Source organism: Pinus tabuliformis, chromosome 5_2 (genome assembly GCF_031772625.1).
Source record: "Pinus tabuliformis cultivar Carrire ecotype Pingquan chromosome 5_2, CPIR1, whole genome shotgun sequence".
NCBI lineage: Eukaryota > Viridiplantae > Streptophyta > Pinopsida > Pinales > Pinaceae > Pinus > Pinus tabuliformis.
In genome coordinates, this window is record NC_142306.1 from 384,396,739 (window position 1) to 384,414,213 (window position 17,475).

The 17,475-nt window shown below is 34.2% G+C and overlaps 1 pseudogene; it reads right to left on the reverse strand.

Moving 5' to 3' along the window:
- Nucleotides 1-1,244: 1,244 nt before the first annotated feature.
- On the reverse strand, nucleotides 1,245-13,246 carry LOC149159088 (uncharacterized; annotated as a pseudogene).
- Nucleotides 13,247-17,475: the final 4,229 nt, after the last annotated feature.

Sequence of the window (17,475 nt, forward strand, 5' to 3'; positions counted from 1 at the left end):
AATATTTTTTTTCTGCTTCAATGCCAAACATGATATCAAAATAGAATAATAATTATGACCTATAGGGGAGATATAACAAACATCATGACACACCCTGCAATATTTGAACTCAAATCTCCATCCTACTATAAGGAGATGCAGTTTCTCTTTTACGTAAGTTTGTTTCTTTACAATATTGTCAAAATTAAGATTATATTTGAGGGTTGCTCAATTAAAATATTTAACATCAAAGGTTTCTCCTTTACAGGAGGCTCCCGTGATTCAGCTGATATGCATCCTAACTTGTTTAGCTATACAAGTTTTCCATTAATGCCTAAATAAAATGACATGTCACTAGATATTCCTTTCCTCATTAAAGAGGTCATTGCATCCTCTAATCCAGTGCCTAGATCCTTTAATAATAACCCATCAAATTCACAATATTCTTGGTATTTCCAGTGTGCCTCCTTTGTTCGAGGCTCAGACAAAATTTTCTCAGTACAATCTGCTTCATTGGCTAGAACAAGAGGTACATGTGCTTGTTCTTTTCTGGCTCTTTGAATCCTATTTTATTATTTTCTGTGCTACTTGGGGTTCAATACGATCATCATCATCTAGAATACGACTATCCTGAAGTGGCCATAAATTTCCTTTATTATAAGGATATTTGATTCTAAATCCACTTGCAAGATAGGAAACAACACCTACACTAAACTCTACAATAGACTTTAGATGCCTACAAAGAAATTCCCTCCACTAAACAATGAAATAGACTTCATATATCTACAAAGAACTTCCCAAGGGAAACACAACCACCAGGGGTTTTAGGTCAATCGATTTCTCTCAATATTTTCAAGCACTATTAAATTTTTCCAAAACCCAGAAGCTTGAGAAGGTGGTTGAAAAATAATCCCAACTATTTCATTAAATGAATTTGATCGTCATTTCTATAGTAGAAAATAAAACACATAGAAGATGTTTGAAATAGTTCCATCTATTTCATTAACTGAATTTTATCGTTTCATTTATGGAGTATAAAAATAATCCAGCACTTAATGAACACTAAAGTAAATAATTTTTTACTAGCTTACTATTTTTCATATCCGCAAGAAATTAGTGACAAAGGATCAACATTAGTAAATTAAAAATGTTGAAAATTCTATTTGGTATGGTCAATAAATGAAAAATTAAATGTTCAACAAGCTTTTGTATTGCAAGCAATCAACATTCAAGCCACACAACTATATATTAAAAAAATTATTAAGCTACCATAAGGTGACAACAAAGTCACATATCTTCAATTCACCACAATTGATTAGAAGAAGCTTTGAAGTCTTCAAGTCCCTAGAAAAAATAAACAAAGTAGATAGCTACATTCAGCGTCGATTTCCATAAAAAATCTATAAGTCTCCTTGTATCTTATCTTCGATAAATAGACAAAGAAATAACATAAAAAAATATATCAATTGCACAACGGGCATGGACAAAATGCTCCTTGTATGTTATCTTCGATAAATAGACGAAGAAAACACCTAACAAAAAAAATCAAGGGCACACATGGCATGCATAATACGCATCATTCAAAAACAATAGAGAATGCGTAGTAATTTGCAAGGTAAGTTCCTCAAACAGAACACCAAAGGACACCACTCACAAATAGATCACAGATCAATACAATAGTATTGTTGACGTGGTTAAAACCCTCAAAGAGGAAATAGTCTACGGCCTGAGCCAATGCGACCACTTCAGGCAATTTATTAATAAAAGAATGAAAATTTACATAAGCTTCTCTCATGAACGGTTTCCCTACAAATGACCCTCCATTCTCTTTAAATAGAGATCATGGACCAATCAGGTGTTAAACCACAGATCAAGTGTCGATAATACCAAGGAGAGGATGAACCGTCGGATATCGTGACCGTCAAATTGTAAGTTACAAAAGTACATAGTAAAGAAACACACTTTACCTAACTCTACACTAGACCAAGTTATACTTAACTACTTCCTATGTGTAGGAATATCCTAACATCCCCCCTTAAGAACAACTTGGGATATGATTGAAGGATGTACAAATATGACACAATAGGAGAAGGAAGGAGGCATTAGAGCCTATCCCCCCTTACTGACAACTTCCTGAGGTCCAACCATAAATCAAAGTTTAGTAAACTTCACCTCTGTGAGAACCTTTGTAAAGATGTCTGCAAATTGATCATCTGATGAACAATATTGCACTTGAAGAACATGGTCATGAATGAGCTTTCTGATGAAGTGCATGTGCAGTTCAATGTGTTTGCTCCGCTAATGTTGGACTAGATGTTTGAATAGTTGAATGGCACTTTTATTATCACACCAAAGTGTAGTCGGATGTTGCTGTTGAAATCCAAACTCTGACAGGATCTGACGAAGTCACAAGGCTTCCTTACTAGCTTCTATAGAACCACAATACTCTGCCTCTGCTGAAGAAAGAGAAATGGAACTTTGTTTCTTGCAAACCCATGTAATAGGTCTTGAACCAAGAGTGAACACATAAACTGCAGTAGACTTCTGATCATCCGGGTCACCAACCCAATCAAAATCAGTGAAACCAACAAATAGAGGAGATGCTTCTGCACTATAATGAATCTCAAATGGAACTGTACCTCGAACATAATGAAGTATTCTTTTAGCTGCTTTCCAATTACTTTCATGTGGGCTTTGCATAAATCATGCAATAAGGCCAACAACAAAGGAAAGGTCGGGATGAGTATGGGTCAAATAAAAAAAATTTCCTACAAGTTGACGATATAAGGTAGCATCAACTTCAGGGGAAGTACAAGTGACTGAAAGTTTATTTCTAGACTGAAGGTGAGAAGGGGCTGGCTTACAGTCTTCCATGTGAAAATGGTGTTGAATATCACATGCATACTTGGAATAGGAAAGGGAAATACCTTGCTTGGATTGCAAGACTTGAAGACCAAGAAAATAATGCAAGTGTCATAAGTTTGTCATTTCAAACTCCTTTTAAGGCTGAAATTCACATGGTCTATAAGGTTGGGATCACTACCAGTAAGGATAATATCATCAACATAATGAACAAGAATGATAAGGGACTTGCCCACTTTCTTGGTGTAGAAAGTATTATCATAATGATATCTAGAAAATCCAGTATCTAAAAGAAAGCTATCCATTTTGGCATACCAAGCTCCAGGGGCTTGCTTGATACCATAAAGGGATTTCGTAAGCCAACATACAAGGCTGGAGTCTATTTGTATAAAGCCAATAGGTTGTTCCATGTAGATTTCTTCATGCAAGTCCCCATGCAAGAAGGTAGATTTAACATCCATCTGATGGAATTCCCATTTGAAAGAGGCAGCAAGGGAAAGAACAAGGCAGATAGAGTTCATTTTGGCAATAGGGGAGAAGGTTTCAGTATAGCCAATGCCTTCAACTTGTGAAGAACCCTTAGCAACAAGACGAGGTTTATGTTTATCAATTTTTCCATCTGGTCCATACTTGGTTCTATAAACACATTTGCATCTAACAAGTTTTCATCCCTTTGGAAGTAGAACAAGATCCCATGTATCATTTGCCAATAATGAACGATATTGTTCATTCATAGCTGCATCCCAATATGGATGGCCTGAAGCTTCTGTAATGGTGTCAGGATCATAATTAGCTAAATCTTGAGCTAGTAAAGAAGATGCTCTATCGAACTGAGAATGTGTATGTCGCTGATCTGTAGGATCACCGACAAGAGCACCTGCTGCATCCCGAGTAACACGGACCCATTTTGAAAGCTGAGAAGCTGAAGGAGGATCCTGAGAAGGTGGGGGAGGATTGCCATCCTCGCTGTCATCATCTGAAGAAGAAATATTTTCAGAAGTAGAAGGGATAAAGAGAGGTGGCACATCCACCGAACTAGGCTCGTAGGCCGATATATTTTCATCTAACTTTACATCTCTTCTAATGATAACATTTTTGGACCTAAGTGGAATAAGTATCTATCCTTTGAAATCTTCAAAATATCCAACAAAAATACATTTTTCACTCTTAGGTTCTAAATATTTATGTTTCTCATCTGGAATGTGGGCCCATTCTTCACTTCCAAAAACACGAAAGTGACTTACATCTAGTTTAATTGAGCTCCATGCTTCTTCTGGAGTGATATTCTTTAAAACCTTAGTAGGAGTGTGATTTATTATGTACTTTGCATAGTTAATTACTTCTGCCCAAAAATAAGACTAATTCCTTTAGATTGAAGCATACAATTAGCCGTTTCCTTAAGGTGCGAATCTTCCTTTTAGCTATACCATTTTGTTATGTAGTATATGGAAGAGTATGTCTAATTTGATTTCCATTCTCTGTGCAAAAGTTGATGAATTTGTTGTTAACATATTCTCCGCCATTATCAGATCTTAGCTTAAGAATTTGACATCCAGATTGTTTTTCGACAAAGGCCTTAAAGGCCAAGAACATGTTAAATACTTCACTCTTGAGTTTCAAGAAGTATACCCAAGTGCGTCTGGAGAAATCGCCAATCAAAGTTAAGAAATACTTGTAGCCAGAGAATGAAACAACTAGAAGTGGATCACATAAATCACTATGCACAATATTTAAAGGGGCTGAGGCGTGCCAAGAGGCAAATTTTTCAAAATTATCCTGATGATGTTTTCTGTGTACACATACAGAACAAACACCATCTCTACAAGATACCATTGGAAGACCTGTCACCATATTTTATTTACATAGATTCTGAAGAGAGTGATAGTTTAAGTGACCAAATCGCTCATGCCAAAGTTTGCTCACATCATCATTATGAGCAACAAATACTAAGAGAAGACTCGATGACCCAAAGTTGTTAAACTTACGCAACCTTGTAGAGTCATCAGCAATGCCAGTAGCTAAAATTTGTCTAGGATATCTTAGGTCCATAATTACAACATCATGAGGTGAAAATTCAACGATTTTACCTTCACCTGAATGAGTTATCTGATATACAGATAAAAGATTGCAGGATAAGGTTGAAACACATAATACATCATTGAACTGACCATTGTCTATATGAACTGTTCCAGTCCCTACAACACTAAGAGATCTATCATCACCAACATATATATTTTTGGTGTTACAATCATTTAAAGAAGAAAACATGGCTTTGTTTTTGGCCATGTGGTAAGAAGCTCCAGAATCAATGAGCCACTCATGAGAATGAGAAGAATAAGATACATTTAGTGCATATCCAGACCAAGATGCTTAACAACAACATGTAGAAAGTGTTATTCCTGAAGATGAAGTTCAAGTTGTTGAGTGCTCCAAATGGATGTTATGCTTCTTCATTGCTGCTTCCAAGGCTTCCATCTTCTTAAAGAATTTGGATTCTAAGTGGCCATCTCGATTATAAAAGTGGCAATGTCTATCAGTCTTCTTCCCTTTGTTTTTATTTGCCTTATCATTTTGTTGAAATGATTTTTCATTTTGAGACTGAAATGGCTTAGGACACTTATTTGCTTTAGGACCATTCTTTTTAGGATATGGTTTCTTAGGATTCTTTGAATTTGGTTGCTGCTCGGTGGCTAAGGCTTTCTTTGAAGAGTTTCCAAGATTAAGAAGACCAAGATGTAAGATTTTTTCTTGTTCTCTTATTAAAGAATCAGAAAAGGCATCAAAGGAAGGGGATTTATAGTATTGTCCTTGAGAAATGAAGGCTTCTCTTGTAGAATGGAAGGTGGAAACAATCACAGAGTAGGCTGGTCCCAACTTAGTAAAAATGGAATAGATAAGGTTACCATATTATTTCTTAACCTTAACACCTTCTAAGAGAAGTCTAAGGGTATTAAACTTGGACAAAAAATCTTCAATGGAAGAAAAATTATTGGGGTCCAATGTAAGCAACTCATTTTCGAGTTGATGTGCTCTAAGTTCATTTTTAATTCCAAAAACTTTAGTGATCTATTTCATTGCTTCATTAGGAGTATCAAGTTTTGCGATATGGAATCTAAGGTCTGGAGAAATAGACATCCCTATCAATCCACGTGCTTTATCTTGCCTATTTTCCCATTTCGCTAACTTATCTTCATCTTTCGGTTTGGTTTCTTGGCCTGAGGCTATTCTGTAAAGACCTCTACTTCTAAGTAAATCCACAATGTAGGACCACCATTCGAAGTAGTTGGTGCTGTCAATAATAACTTGGCATGGAATTTCCATTTTGATAGAAACTAAAGCTGTATCTGTTGAAATTAAGTCTTCCAATGGAAAGATCTCAAAAAATTAGGCTGATTAAAAAAGAACGGCTCTGAAAACGGCTTCCGAATGAAGAAGTTATGTCTTTTTGAAGAAAAGTTGTTGAAGATGCCAACAAAGTGCAGGAATGTGCAGAAATGAATGATAATGTTATATTTAAAAAAAAAATGCCCCCTTTCCAAACTTAATCTAATTAGCTCAACAAAAATAAAGACTTGAACTCAAGACCTCTATTCTCATAAAGTAGCTTTGGACCAAGTGAGCTATATTAAAAGGTTAGTAATTTTCGAAAAAGAGGAAGGGTTTTTTTTTTTTTTAGTCACTGAAGCTTTGGGGTGCATGCTTACTTGAGAAAGCTCTTTTTTCTCTACAAAACAAAAAACATGAAACCCAACACGGACATACAAAAAAAACAAACCTTACAGCTTGAAGTTACCTTTAGCCAGAAACTAAATATTTTCCTCAATGTTTCTGATTTTCCGAGATGACACTGAGGTGCGGTGGAAAAGGGCATACGCATGAGAAAAATCCTTCCTTTCAGTTTCTGATTTGCCCAGATCGCATAGAGTCGTGGCGCAATGAGCATACGCAGAAATGAAAGGTATAGATCCAGTAAAGAAAAAAACAAAGAGCTAATAAACTGAAATAAACAGAGAGAAAATAACTAAAAACTGCAAATAAAAACTGTATACCTCCAGATCTTAAAAGTGACGTAGCTAGGCCTATTGAAAACATTTTCACATCAAATGAAAGGGATTCCTCACTAGAACAGATTCTCCTAACACAATAGATTAGTCCTCTCGGCCCGAAAGTAGTCAGTAACAATAGATCTAGGAAACGACAACTAAATGCAGTTCTACCGGCTACAGATTTGGATCACCAATGGATGCGGCCCTCAAATAGCTCTGATGCCATGCAGGAATTTGCAGGGTAAGTTCCTGAGACAAAAAACCAAAGGACATATCATAGATCAATACACCAGTATTGTTGATGTGGTTAAAACCCTCAAAGAGGGAAACAGTCCACGACCTGAGCCAACGCGGCCACTTCAGGCAATTTATTAATAAAATAATGAAAATTTACATAAGCTTCTCTCATGAACGGTTTCCCTACAAATGACCCTCAATGCTCTTTAAATAGAGATCATGGACCAATCAGGTGTTAAGCCATGGATCAAGTGTCGGTAATACCGAGGAGATACTGAACCATCGGATCACTACATATCATGACCGTTGGATTTTAGGTTACAAAAGTAATAGTAAATAAACAAACTTTACCTAACTCTACACTAGACCAAGTTATACTTAACTATTTCCTATGTGTCGGAATATCCTAACAAAATGTAAGAGTAACATAAGGAACTTGTACCTATCTAGAACCCAAATATCATGAAGGTATTTAACACCCTCAAAAAGCTACAACATCAAACATTTAACTTCGCTATAGCTGAAAGACTTTTTCATGGTTTCCATTAGTGCTTTTAGATATGCTCCATGTATTCCATCACCATAAAAATGTTGTCCAAGTTTCTTCCTTCCACTACTTCCTTTACATCAACAACCAATGAGTGATGGAATGATAGAAAGACATTTATCTCCCTTAGATGAGTCATTTGAAATGCATCTCTCTCTTTTTCGATTTCTACCTTTTTCAGAGTGACTATCTCCCTAGTTTTCTTATTCTCCGATCTGTAGACAACTCCATATGTGCCCGCATCTATCTTGGTAGCCCTCTCAAATTCATCAACAGTTTTACAACCTCGTATCATATCAATCATTCGTTGTGGGAGTGGACACTCAAGTTAAATTGAGGTCTTGGGCTCATCATGAAACTTCGATTTAGGCGGTTGTCCAATATTATCATCTTCGCTATTATTTCCATCATCCGGTTCCATAAGCTCTCATTGATTCAATTCCAATTCATATTGTTCATCTCTTCTTACATCATCCTTCCCCAAGAGACCACCAATACCTTAACCTGCATCATCCTTGAAACATTTTGATTTTCCGCTTACACCCTTTGATATCTTTCCCACGTATTCTCCTAGTTCAAGAGAAATACTCTAACCACTGCCATGATTAATGTCACTGCACTCTGAAGAGTACCTCCCGTACTCACTATCCATATTGGCTGAGTGTCTCTCCCATTTCTTTGTGCCCTCATTCTCAGACCTTGCATCTCTGGGATAGTTATATTCATCTGCCTAGCGAGAAGCTAAAATGTAGTAAAATGTAGCAAGGTTGTACAGGCTCTTCCTCATCTTAAAGCTTCAAAATTTCAGGCAGATGTCCAATTTCCCTCTCATCCTTTGATCACATAGATTGAAGTTCTTCTGTTGGAAAAATATCCTCTTCTTTGCCATGACTTCCATTGCCCTTAGAGTGAGGAGTTGGGAGTTTCACCAAGAGTGGAGAAACAGAATCTTCACACCCTTGATGTGTGAGGAAAGGGGTAGGTCCTTTTGATCCAGACCCATGTGAGTTCCTATGTTCAGATTCGCTTGGAGAAATTTGGTTAAAGAAAATGGATTTTCTATAAAACAAGGATTTTGGTTTCCATTTATTGTCAACATGATCACATTATGTTGTTGATTTTTCTTTTCTAGGGCTCTGAGACAATTTGTGCATATTATCAGCCACTTCCATGAATTTTCAACATTTCTTTTCATAGTGGGGCATTGTCTTTCTTTCTTACGTTTCTAACCTTCAAGAAAATCTTATAGAACAACTTTATTATTTCTACTACTAATTGCATAAACTATTAATAGACATCGTCTTGTCTTTTTGAGTTTCGGTCTTTGTGCGCTTAGACTTCTCATCATATTTTTCTGGAAAAACCTCGTTGATTAAAAGGTATATTCATTTACCCAAGTATATTTTTTTGTAAGAGGAAATGTTTGCTCTGAAACATGTATCCTCTTATTGACACAATTATGCATCTTCTATCTCCTAAATACCTGTTGCTTTAGTCTTATGTCAGTTTTGAAAACATGCTCATCAATTTCATTATTGTTGTTTTCATGTTTTACTACTTCCCTAGAACTATAGACTCTCCTTGACCTCTTTTGACATACAGAATTTGAAGACATGTTTCTTACAGCCCATGCCCGAGTTTTCTGCAGAGGAGGAAATGAAGAAACACCTCCAAAAGAATTTTCTTAACTTGTTATCCCCTCCACATTATCATCATGATTTCCATCTATTACTCCTTGAATGTTTTGTTGCTGCTTCGATGCCAAACATGCTTTTAAAAGAGAATAATAATTTTGACTTGTAGGGGAGATATAACGAACACCATGACATCCCCTACAAGATTTGAACTCAAATATTTGAGATGCACTTTCGCTCTTATGCAAGGTTGTTTCTTTACATTCTTGTCCAAATTAAGATAATAGTTAAGGGTTTCTCGAGGAAAATATTCAACATCAAAGGTTTCTACTTTTGTAGAAGACTCCCATGATTCATCTTATATGCACCCTAACATGTTCACCTGTACAGGTTTTCCATGAATTCCTAAATAAAGCGACATGTCACTAGATATTTCTTTCCTCATTGAAGATGTCATTGTATCCTCCAATCCACTACTAGATCCTCCAATAATATCCCATCAAATTCACAATCTTCTTGGTCTTTCCAGTCTGCCTCCTTGGTTGGAGACTCGGACATAATTTGCTCAATACAATCTGCTTCATTGGCTAGAACAAGGGGTACCTATTCTTGTTCTTTTTTTTGGCTCTTTGAATTCCATTAATTTTTTTATTGTGTTAACTAGGGTTCAATATCATCATCATCATCATCTAGAATACGACTATCCCGAAGTGGCCATAGATTTCCTTTCTTATAAGGAGATTTTCTTCTAAATCCACCAACAAGATATGAAAAAAGACTCCACTAAAATTTGAAATAAACTTCAGATGTCTATAAAGAACTTCCCTCCACTAAACTATGCAATAGACTTCAGTTGTCTGCAAATAAATTCCCAAAGTAAACCCAGCCACCAAGGCTTTTATGTTAATCAATTTCTCTCAATATTTCCAAACATTATTAAATTTTTTCAAAACCTAGAAGATTTTGAAGGTGGTTGTAAAATAATCCCAACTATTTCATTAAATGAATTTGATCATCATTTCTGGAGTAGAAAAGAAAACCCATATAAGATGTTGGAAATAATTCCATCTATTTCATTGAATGAATTTGATCGTGTCATTTATGTAGTACAAAAATAATCTGGAGAAGGAGCATCATCATATCGCTTTCCTTTCTCAAGGGATTTAGATTTATAGTCCCTTTTCAAATGCCCTTGCTTTCCACATTTCCAACACATCTTTATATGTTTTCCTAGATATTTAGAAGTCCCTCTAGATTTATATCTCCCACTCAAGGACTTATTTTTGTTTCTAGTGTGGGATCGTCCTCATATAGACAAGGCATCACCATTCTGGCCCTCCATATTTTCCTATTTCATCTACTCTGACAGTAAGGATGAGACTATTTCACCAAACTGCAAGGAAGTAGCATTGTTACCTATTGCAACAACCAGACGATCCCACGAATTTGGTAGAGAAAACAACAAAATGATGCACTTATCTTCATCTAAAAATTTAATATCAACAAATAATAACTATATTGCCACAATATTAAATGCATTCAGATTCTCTTTCACCGAGTCTCCATCTTTCATCTTGAGTTTATAGAGCTTCTTTCGTAGGAAAGTTTATTAACCAGAGACTTAGATTGGTACAATGTCCCTAAATTGTCCCACAAAGCCTTCGTCGAAGCTTCCCCTGATACATTAAGCAATACTTAATCTGAGACACACAATCGTATTGTGCTCTTTGCCTTCCAATCCAACTTTTCCCAGTTTTCAACTAACATTTATTTTGGTTTAGTACACAGATCGACTGTGATCCACTAATCATTATCTACCAGCAGATCCTCCATCTTGAGTTTCCACAAATCAAAACTTTCACCATTAAATTTCTTGATCTTTATCTTTCCACTGCTTGTTATCTTCTTTAACCACAAGAATCGATCACACGAATCTCTCACTGAACAGGGTCTACCACAGGCCTGAGCACGAAACCCCTCAACGGAAAGGGCATCCCCTTGGAGCCAAAACAACTCGCATATGAAATGTAGGCTTTAACATTGTACATAAATTACCTGCATGAAAATTATAAAAATAAAAAATAAATAGTGGAAAGAGCATAAAACATGAAATAGGTGTACACAAAGATTTTCCCCTAGATCACAAATCTGAGACTACGAGATTGATTTTCATTATGTTCCTTTCAATGTTAAAATACATATATATACATGTCAAAGAATTTGTAAACCCCAATCCATTAACCTTGAATTACAACATAACCATAGTTCCCTTGGCCAAATCTACAAAATACCATGGATAGAAAAGCAACATGCCCAAAACCATGTGAGAAATCTGTGCAAAAAACATAGATAGGTCAACCCACCTAATATAGTGTCTAAAAAAAATTTCCCATGGCGCTTCCCCATGCAAGGGGGCTATGGCCCCCTCACATCGGGGGGCAACCACCACCCTTGTGACCCCCTGGCAGTGCCCGATGAAACATGCAACATACAGACATGGCTACTACCCCACCGTGCATGGGGTAGTCATGGAAAGAATATAGCACAACCCAACAGAGACACCATCAATACTTTGACCTCCATCATGCTCATAACTTTTTTATTTTCCTCTTGCACCCTCTGATCTCTCTCCCATGTATTCTCTTGGTTCAGGAGAAATACTTTGACCATTTCCATTCTTAATGTCATTGAAAAATGAAGCGTACCTCCCCTCCTCATTGTCCATGCTGGTTGAACGTCTCTTCCATTTATTTCTACTCTCATTCTCAGGCCTTGCTTCTCTAGGAGAGTTATATTCATCTACTCATCGAGAAGCTAAAATGTAGTGAGGTTGCAAAGGCTCTTTGTCATCTGTAAGATTTGAACTATGAGGAAGTTGTCCAGGTGCCCTCTCATCCTATGACGACATAGATTGAAGTTCTTATATTGGAAAAATACGCTCTTCTTTAACATCACTTCCATTGCCTCCAAAGTGAGGAGCTCAGAGTTCGACCAAGAATGGAGAAACATGACCTTCACATCCTTGATGTCTGAAGGAAGGGGTCGGTCATTTCGATCCAGACTCGTGTGAGTTTGTTCCTATAGAGTTGCTTGGAGAAATCTGGTTAAAGACACTAGATTTTCCATGCACCAAGGATTTTGGTTTCCATCTATTGTCAGGATGATCACATTGTGCAATTGATTTTTTATTTTTGGTCCTTGTGTACTTTCACTTCTCATCACATTTTTCTGGCAAAATCTCTCCGATTCAAAGGTATATTCCTTTATCCTAGTATATTTTTCTGTAAGAGGAAACATTTCCTCTTAAACATGTATCCTCTTATTGACACAATTATGCATTTGTTGTCTCCTAAATATTTGTTGCTTTAGTCCTATGTTAGTTTTGAAAGCATCGTCAACAATTTCATTATTGTTGTTTTCATTTTTTACTACTTCCTTAGAACTATAGACCCTCCTTGACCTCTTTGGACATACAAAATTTGAAAACATGTTTCTTGGAGCCTATGCCCAAGTTTTTTGTAGAGGAGGAAATGAAGAAACACCATCAGAATAATTTTCTTGACTTGTTATCACCTACACATTATTGCCATGATTTCCATATATTACGCCCTAAATTTCTTTTCGTGCTTCAATGACAAACATGCTTATAAAAGAGAATAATAATTCTGACCTGTAGGGGAGATATAATGAACAACACGACACCCCCTACAAGATTTGAACTCAAATCTCCATCGTACATTAAGGAGATGCATTTTTTCTTTTATGAAAATTTGTTTCTTTATAGCCTTATCCAAATTAAGATTATAGTTAAGGGCTGCTCGAGGAAAATATTCAACATCAAAGGTTTCTCATTTTGCACGAGACTCCAATGATTCATCTCATATGCACCCTAACCTATTCAGTTGTACAAGTTTTCCATGAATGCGTAAATAAAGTGACATGTCAGTAGATATTTATTTCCTCATTGAAGAGGTCATTGCATCCTCCAATCCAATTGCTAGATCCTTCAATAATACCCCATCAAATTCACAATCTTCTTGGTCTTGCTAGTTTTCCTACTTGGTTGGAGACTAGGACGTCATTTTCTCAATGCAATGTGCTTCATTGGCTAGAACAAGGGGTACCTATGCTTGTTCTTTTACTGGATCATTGAATGTAATTGCTATCATTTTCTTTGTGTTAACTAGGGTTTAATATCATCATCATCATCTAGAATACGATTATCCCAAAGTTTCCGTAATTTTCCTTTCTTATATAGAGCTTTTGCTCTAAATTCCACCAACAAGATAGGAGAAAAGACCTCCACTAAACTCTGCAATAGACTTGAGATGTCTACAAATAACTTCCCTCCACTGAACTATGAAATTATTTTCATTATTACCAGCCTATATCCATCTTAACCCAGGATCCATCAAGTGTCGAGAGGGATCAAATATCTCGAGGTGAAAACCTTTTTTATTGTAAAACTTGAGGAAAGGTTTGCACCTCGAGATATTTGATCCCTCTCATCACTTGATAGATCCGAGTTTAAGATGGATCTAGGATGGTTATATAATACTATATAATATCTATATTTATATCTATGTGTCTCTTTCTTGTTCCCTCTCTCTCTTTGTATCTATATATCTCCCTCTCCCTTACTCTCTCTCCCTCCCTTTCTCCCTCTGTGTCTTTCTTCTTCCCTCCCCCTCTCTCCCCTTCAGCCTCCATATCTCTCTCATTCCCTCTCTTGATTCCTCTCCCTCTTCCTTCCTATGTCTCCCTTTCTCTCCCCCTTCCCTCTATATATCCCCCATCACCCGCTTTATCTCTTCCCTCCAAGTTTGTCACTTTCTCTCTCTCTCTCCTCTCCCTCCCTCTCTATCTTCCCATTCTCCCCCTATCTCTTAAATTTGGTCCATTGTATTTTGTTTATACCTCAATTGGTTGTAAAATATCAAACTTATATCTTGGATTAATACTTTTATATATAAATTTCACATATTTATATATAAAAGTATTCACATTTTTTATTTTATTAAAAAGTTGATTTAATTTATATGAGAATATTTTTAGTAGTCATGACTATAAAGGGTTTAGATATATCTCAAAAGTAATTAGAACCTTTTTTGTTTTAAATTCAATTAAAAAAATGTCATAAATTTAAATTAAAATAAAATATTTTATAGAATATTGTGATTGGGAAATAAGTTATCGTTTTTAGGCATGTGGTATTGATAAGCCAGGGTATGTGTTAGTGTAACAAGGCCTATCTACAAGTTAATAATATCCATGATAAAGTGGGGGAAAATATCCATGGTTAAAAATCTTGTCATATTGTTATAAAATATTTTGATTGGGAAATAAGCTATGATTTCTCGGTATAAGGTATTGATAAGCCATGGTATTGGCCCATGGCATTGTAACAAAGCATATTCACAAGTTCTTAATATAAATGGAAAAGTGTGGGTGAATATCCATTGTTAAGAATCGGGTCATATTGTTATATGATATTTTGATTGTAAAATAAGTTATGTTTTTTGGGAATGTGATATTGATAAGTCATGCTGTTGGCTCATGGTATTGTAAAAAAATATATTTACAAGTTAATAATATCCATGGTAAAGTGGGGCTGAATATCCATGATTGAGAATCTTGTCATATTGTTATTAAATATTTTTATTGTGAAGTAAGTTATATTTTTTGGGTTTGTGGTATTGATAAGCCATGGTATTGGCCCATGGCATTGTAACAAATATCATTCACAAGTTAAGGTGAATATCCATGGTGAAGATTCTTATCACAATGTTATAAAATATTTTCATTGTGAAATAAGTTATGGTTTTTGAGAATCTCGTATTGATAAACCATGATATTAGCCCATGGTATTGTAACAAAAATTATTCAAAAGTTAATAGCATAATCAAAATATTAAAAATTGAATTTTGTTATTTTTATTACCTTAACATTTTATTAATTTTTAATTGTCTATAGATAGATAGATAGATAGATAGATTTAATTTAATTTTATAACAACTTTCAATTATGTAGATAAGTGCATCTGTTTTGGAATAGAAGAATTTTAATTTAGTTATCATAATTATTAGATACATGGTAGAGACTTAAACTCCATAAAATATTCTTAGTAGTAGTCATAAATAGAAGGTTGAGATTTATATGGCAAGTCGTTATGTTTTTTCTTCCATTTTAATTGAGTTTATTAATTAAAAAAATTCATATGAACATGTGTAATATGAATAAGATTTATGGTTGTTTGGACATGTGGTATTAGTAATCTGGGGTCCATGGTTACGCTAACAAAACCTATTTACATGTTAAGAATTTCAAGGGCAAAGATGGGGTAAATTTTCATCGTTAAAAATAGTGTTACAAGTTTCTTTTAAATTTATATATGTTTAACTCATATATTATTTCTTTAAATTTATATATAGGTAGATCTCACATAAACATGTGTAAACGGAAATATAAATGTAAAAGAAAATGTAAACTTAAACATTTAACATGTAATGTTTAACATTTAAACCCTATTTAGAAATCAATCTAATTGTTATTATGTATAAATAGAATATAAATTTAAAATATAAGGAGGTTTATGAACACTCAAAAAATAGGTATTGTAAATAATTAAAAATATAAATAAACTAGAGATATGGTAAATAAATAAAACCTCTTTCTATACTTACTCCAAAGGTATGGTAAATAAATAAAAATATAAATAAACTAGAGGTATGGTAAATAAATAAAACCTTTTTTTATATTTACACCATAAACCTCTTTATATATAAGGAGACTAAAAACATAGGTTTTATTTAGGTGAAGCCTATGGGCCAAATACCACATTTATAAAAGAGGTATAGTAAATTAATAAAAATATAAATAAATGAGGTATGATAAATAATTAAATAAAAAAATTATATTTACTCCAAATTCACTTTATATTTATGAATACTCAAAAAAGAGGTTTTATTTAGGTGAAGCCTATGTGCCAAATGCCATGGGTCAAATTATTATTAACACCATGAAAAAAACATTATTAATCCTAATATTAATATTAATAAAACTAAAGATGCCACATGGTATTGACCCATGGTATTCACGTGGAATGTAGCCTATTTAAAGGGGGTAATTAAACCAACATAGATCCATCTTTACTCTCGATCTACTAATAGTCAAGAGGGATCAAATATCTTTATATGCCAACTAGCATAGAGATCCCTCTCGGGGCTTGGTAGATCCAGAGTAAAGATGGATCTATGATGTTAATAAATACTAATATTAACTTCATAATTTAATTAATTTTTGTGATTTTTTTATTGTTCACGATATGAAATATATAATGAAGCATGTGTTTTGATGGTTTTGCATGTTCACCAAGTATATAATTTATATAGGTGTACTAGCTGAATTGAAATGTAAAAGGGGCATAATTAACTTTGAGATATATTTAAGCCATTTATCATCCACCTATTATTTCTTGATAATTAAATTAAAATTCAAAAAGCCTTATTTCAAAATAGACACAGGTATCAATATAAAAAGTACACAAACTATAAATGCCTTTTGAGGGGTTATTGTTATGAGCTTATTCGGTCAAATATGATATACGGTACCAAGAGCAAATATTTTAATAATATTATACTTACCTAAAATAAATAGTTGGTAAAAGTTGATAGACATCATTCATGTGAAGCATCAAAACACTTACTTTATAATACATCTCACATCACCAAAATTAAAAAAAGTCATAAAAATTAACTAAATTTTAACTTTATTTTAAATTATTACTATTATTTATTAAAAAATTTAATATATAAATTAAATAAATATACATTTAATGTGTCAAAATTCTTAATAATGGAGATTCATCCCACTTACTATGGAGATATTTTCTTACAATTCTATAGGTCAATAACATGACTTATCAACACTATATGTCCAAGAAACCATAACTCATTACATTTCATATGATATTTTTCTTCAATTAATACATTTAGTCAAAAGGAAAAAAAAAAAACATAATTATTTTTAAATATATATAACTTTTGAATTGACATTATCAAAAATATTTTACAATAGTTAAATCTCTACCATCTATTAAATAATTATTCATAAATAAATTAAAATTTTGAAAATTATAATGTAAACTAATTAATTTGTATAAATTTAATGT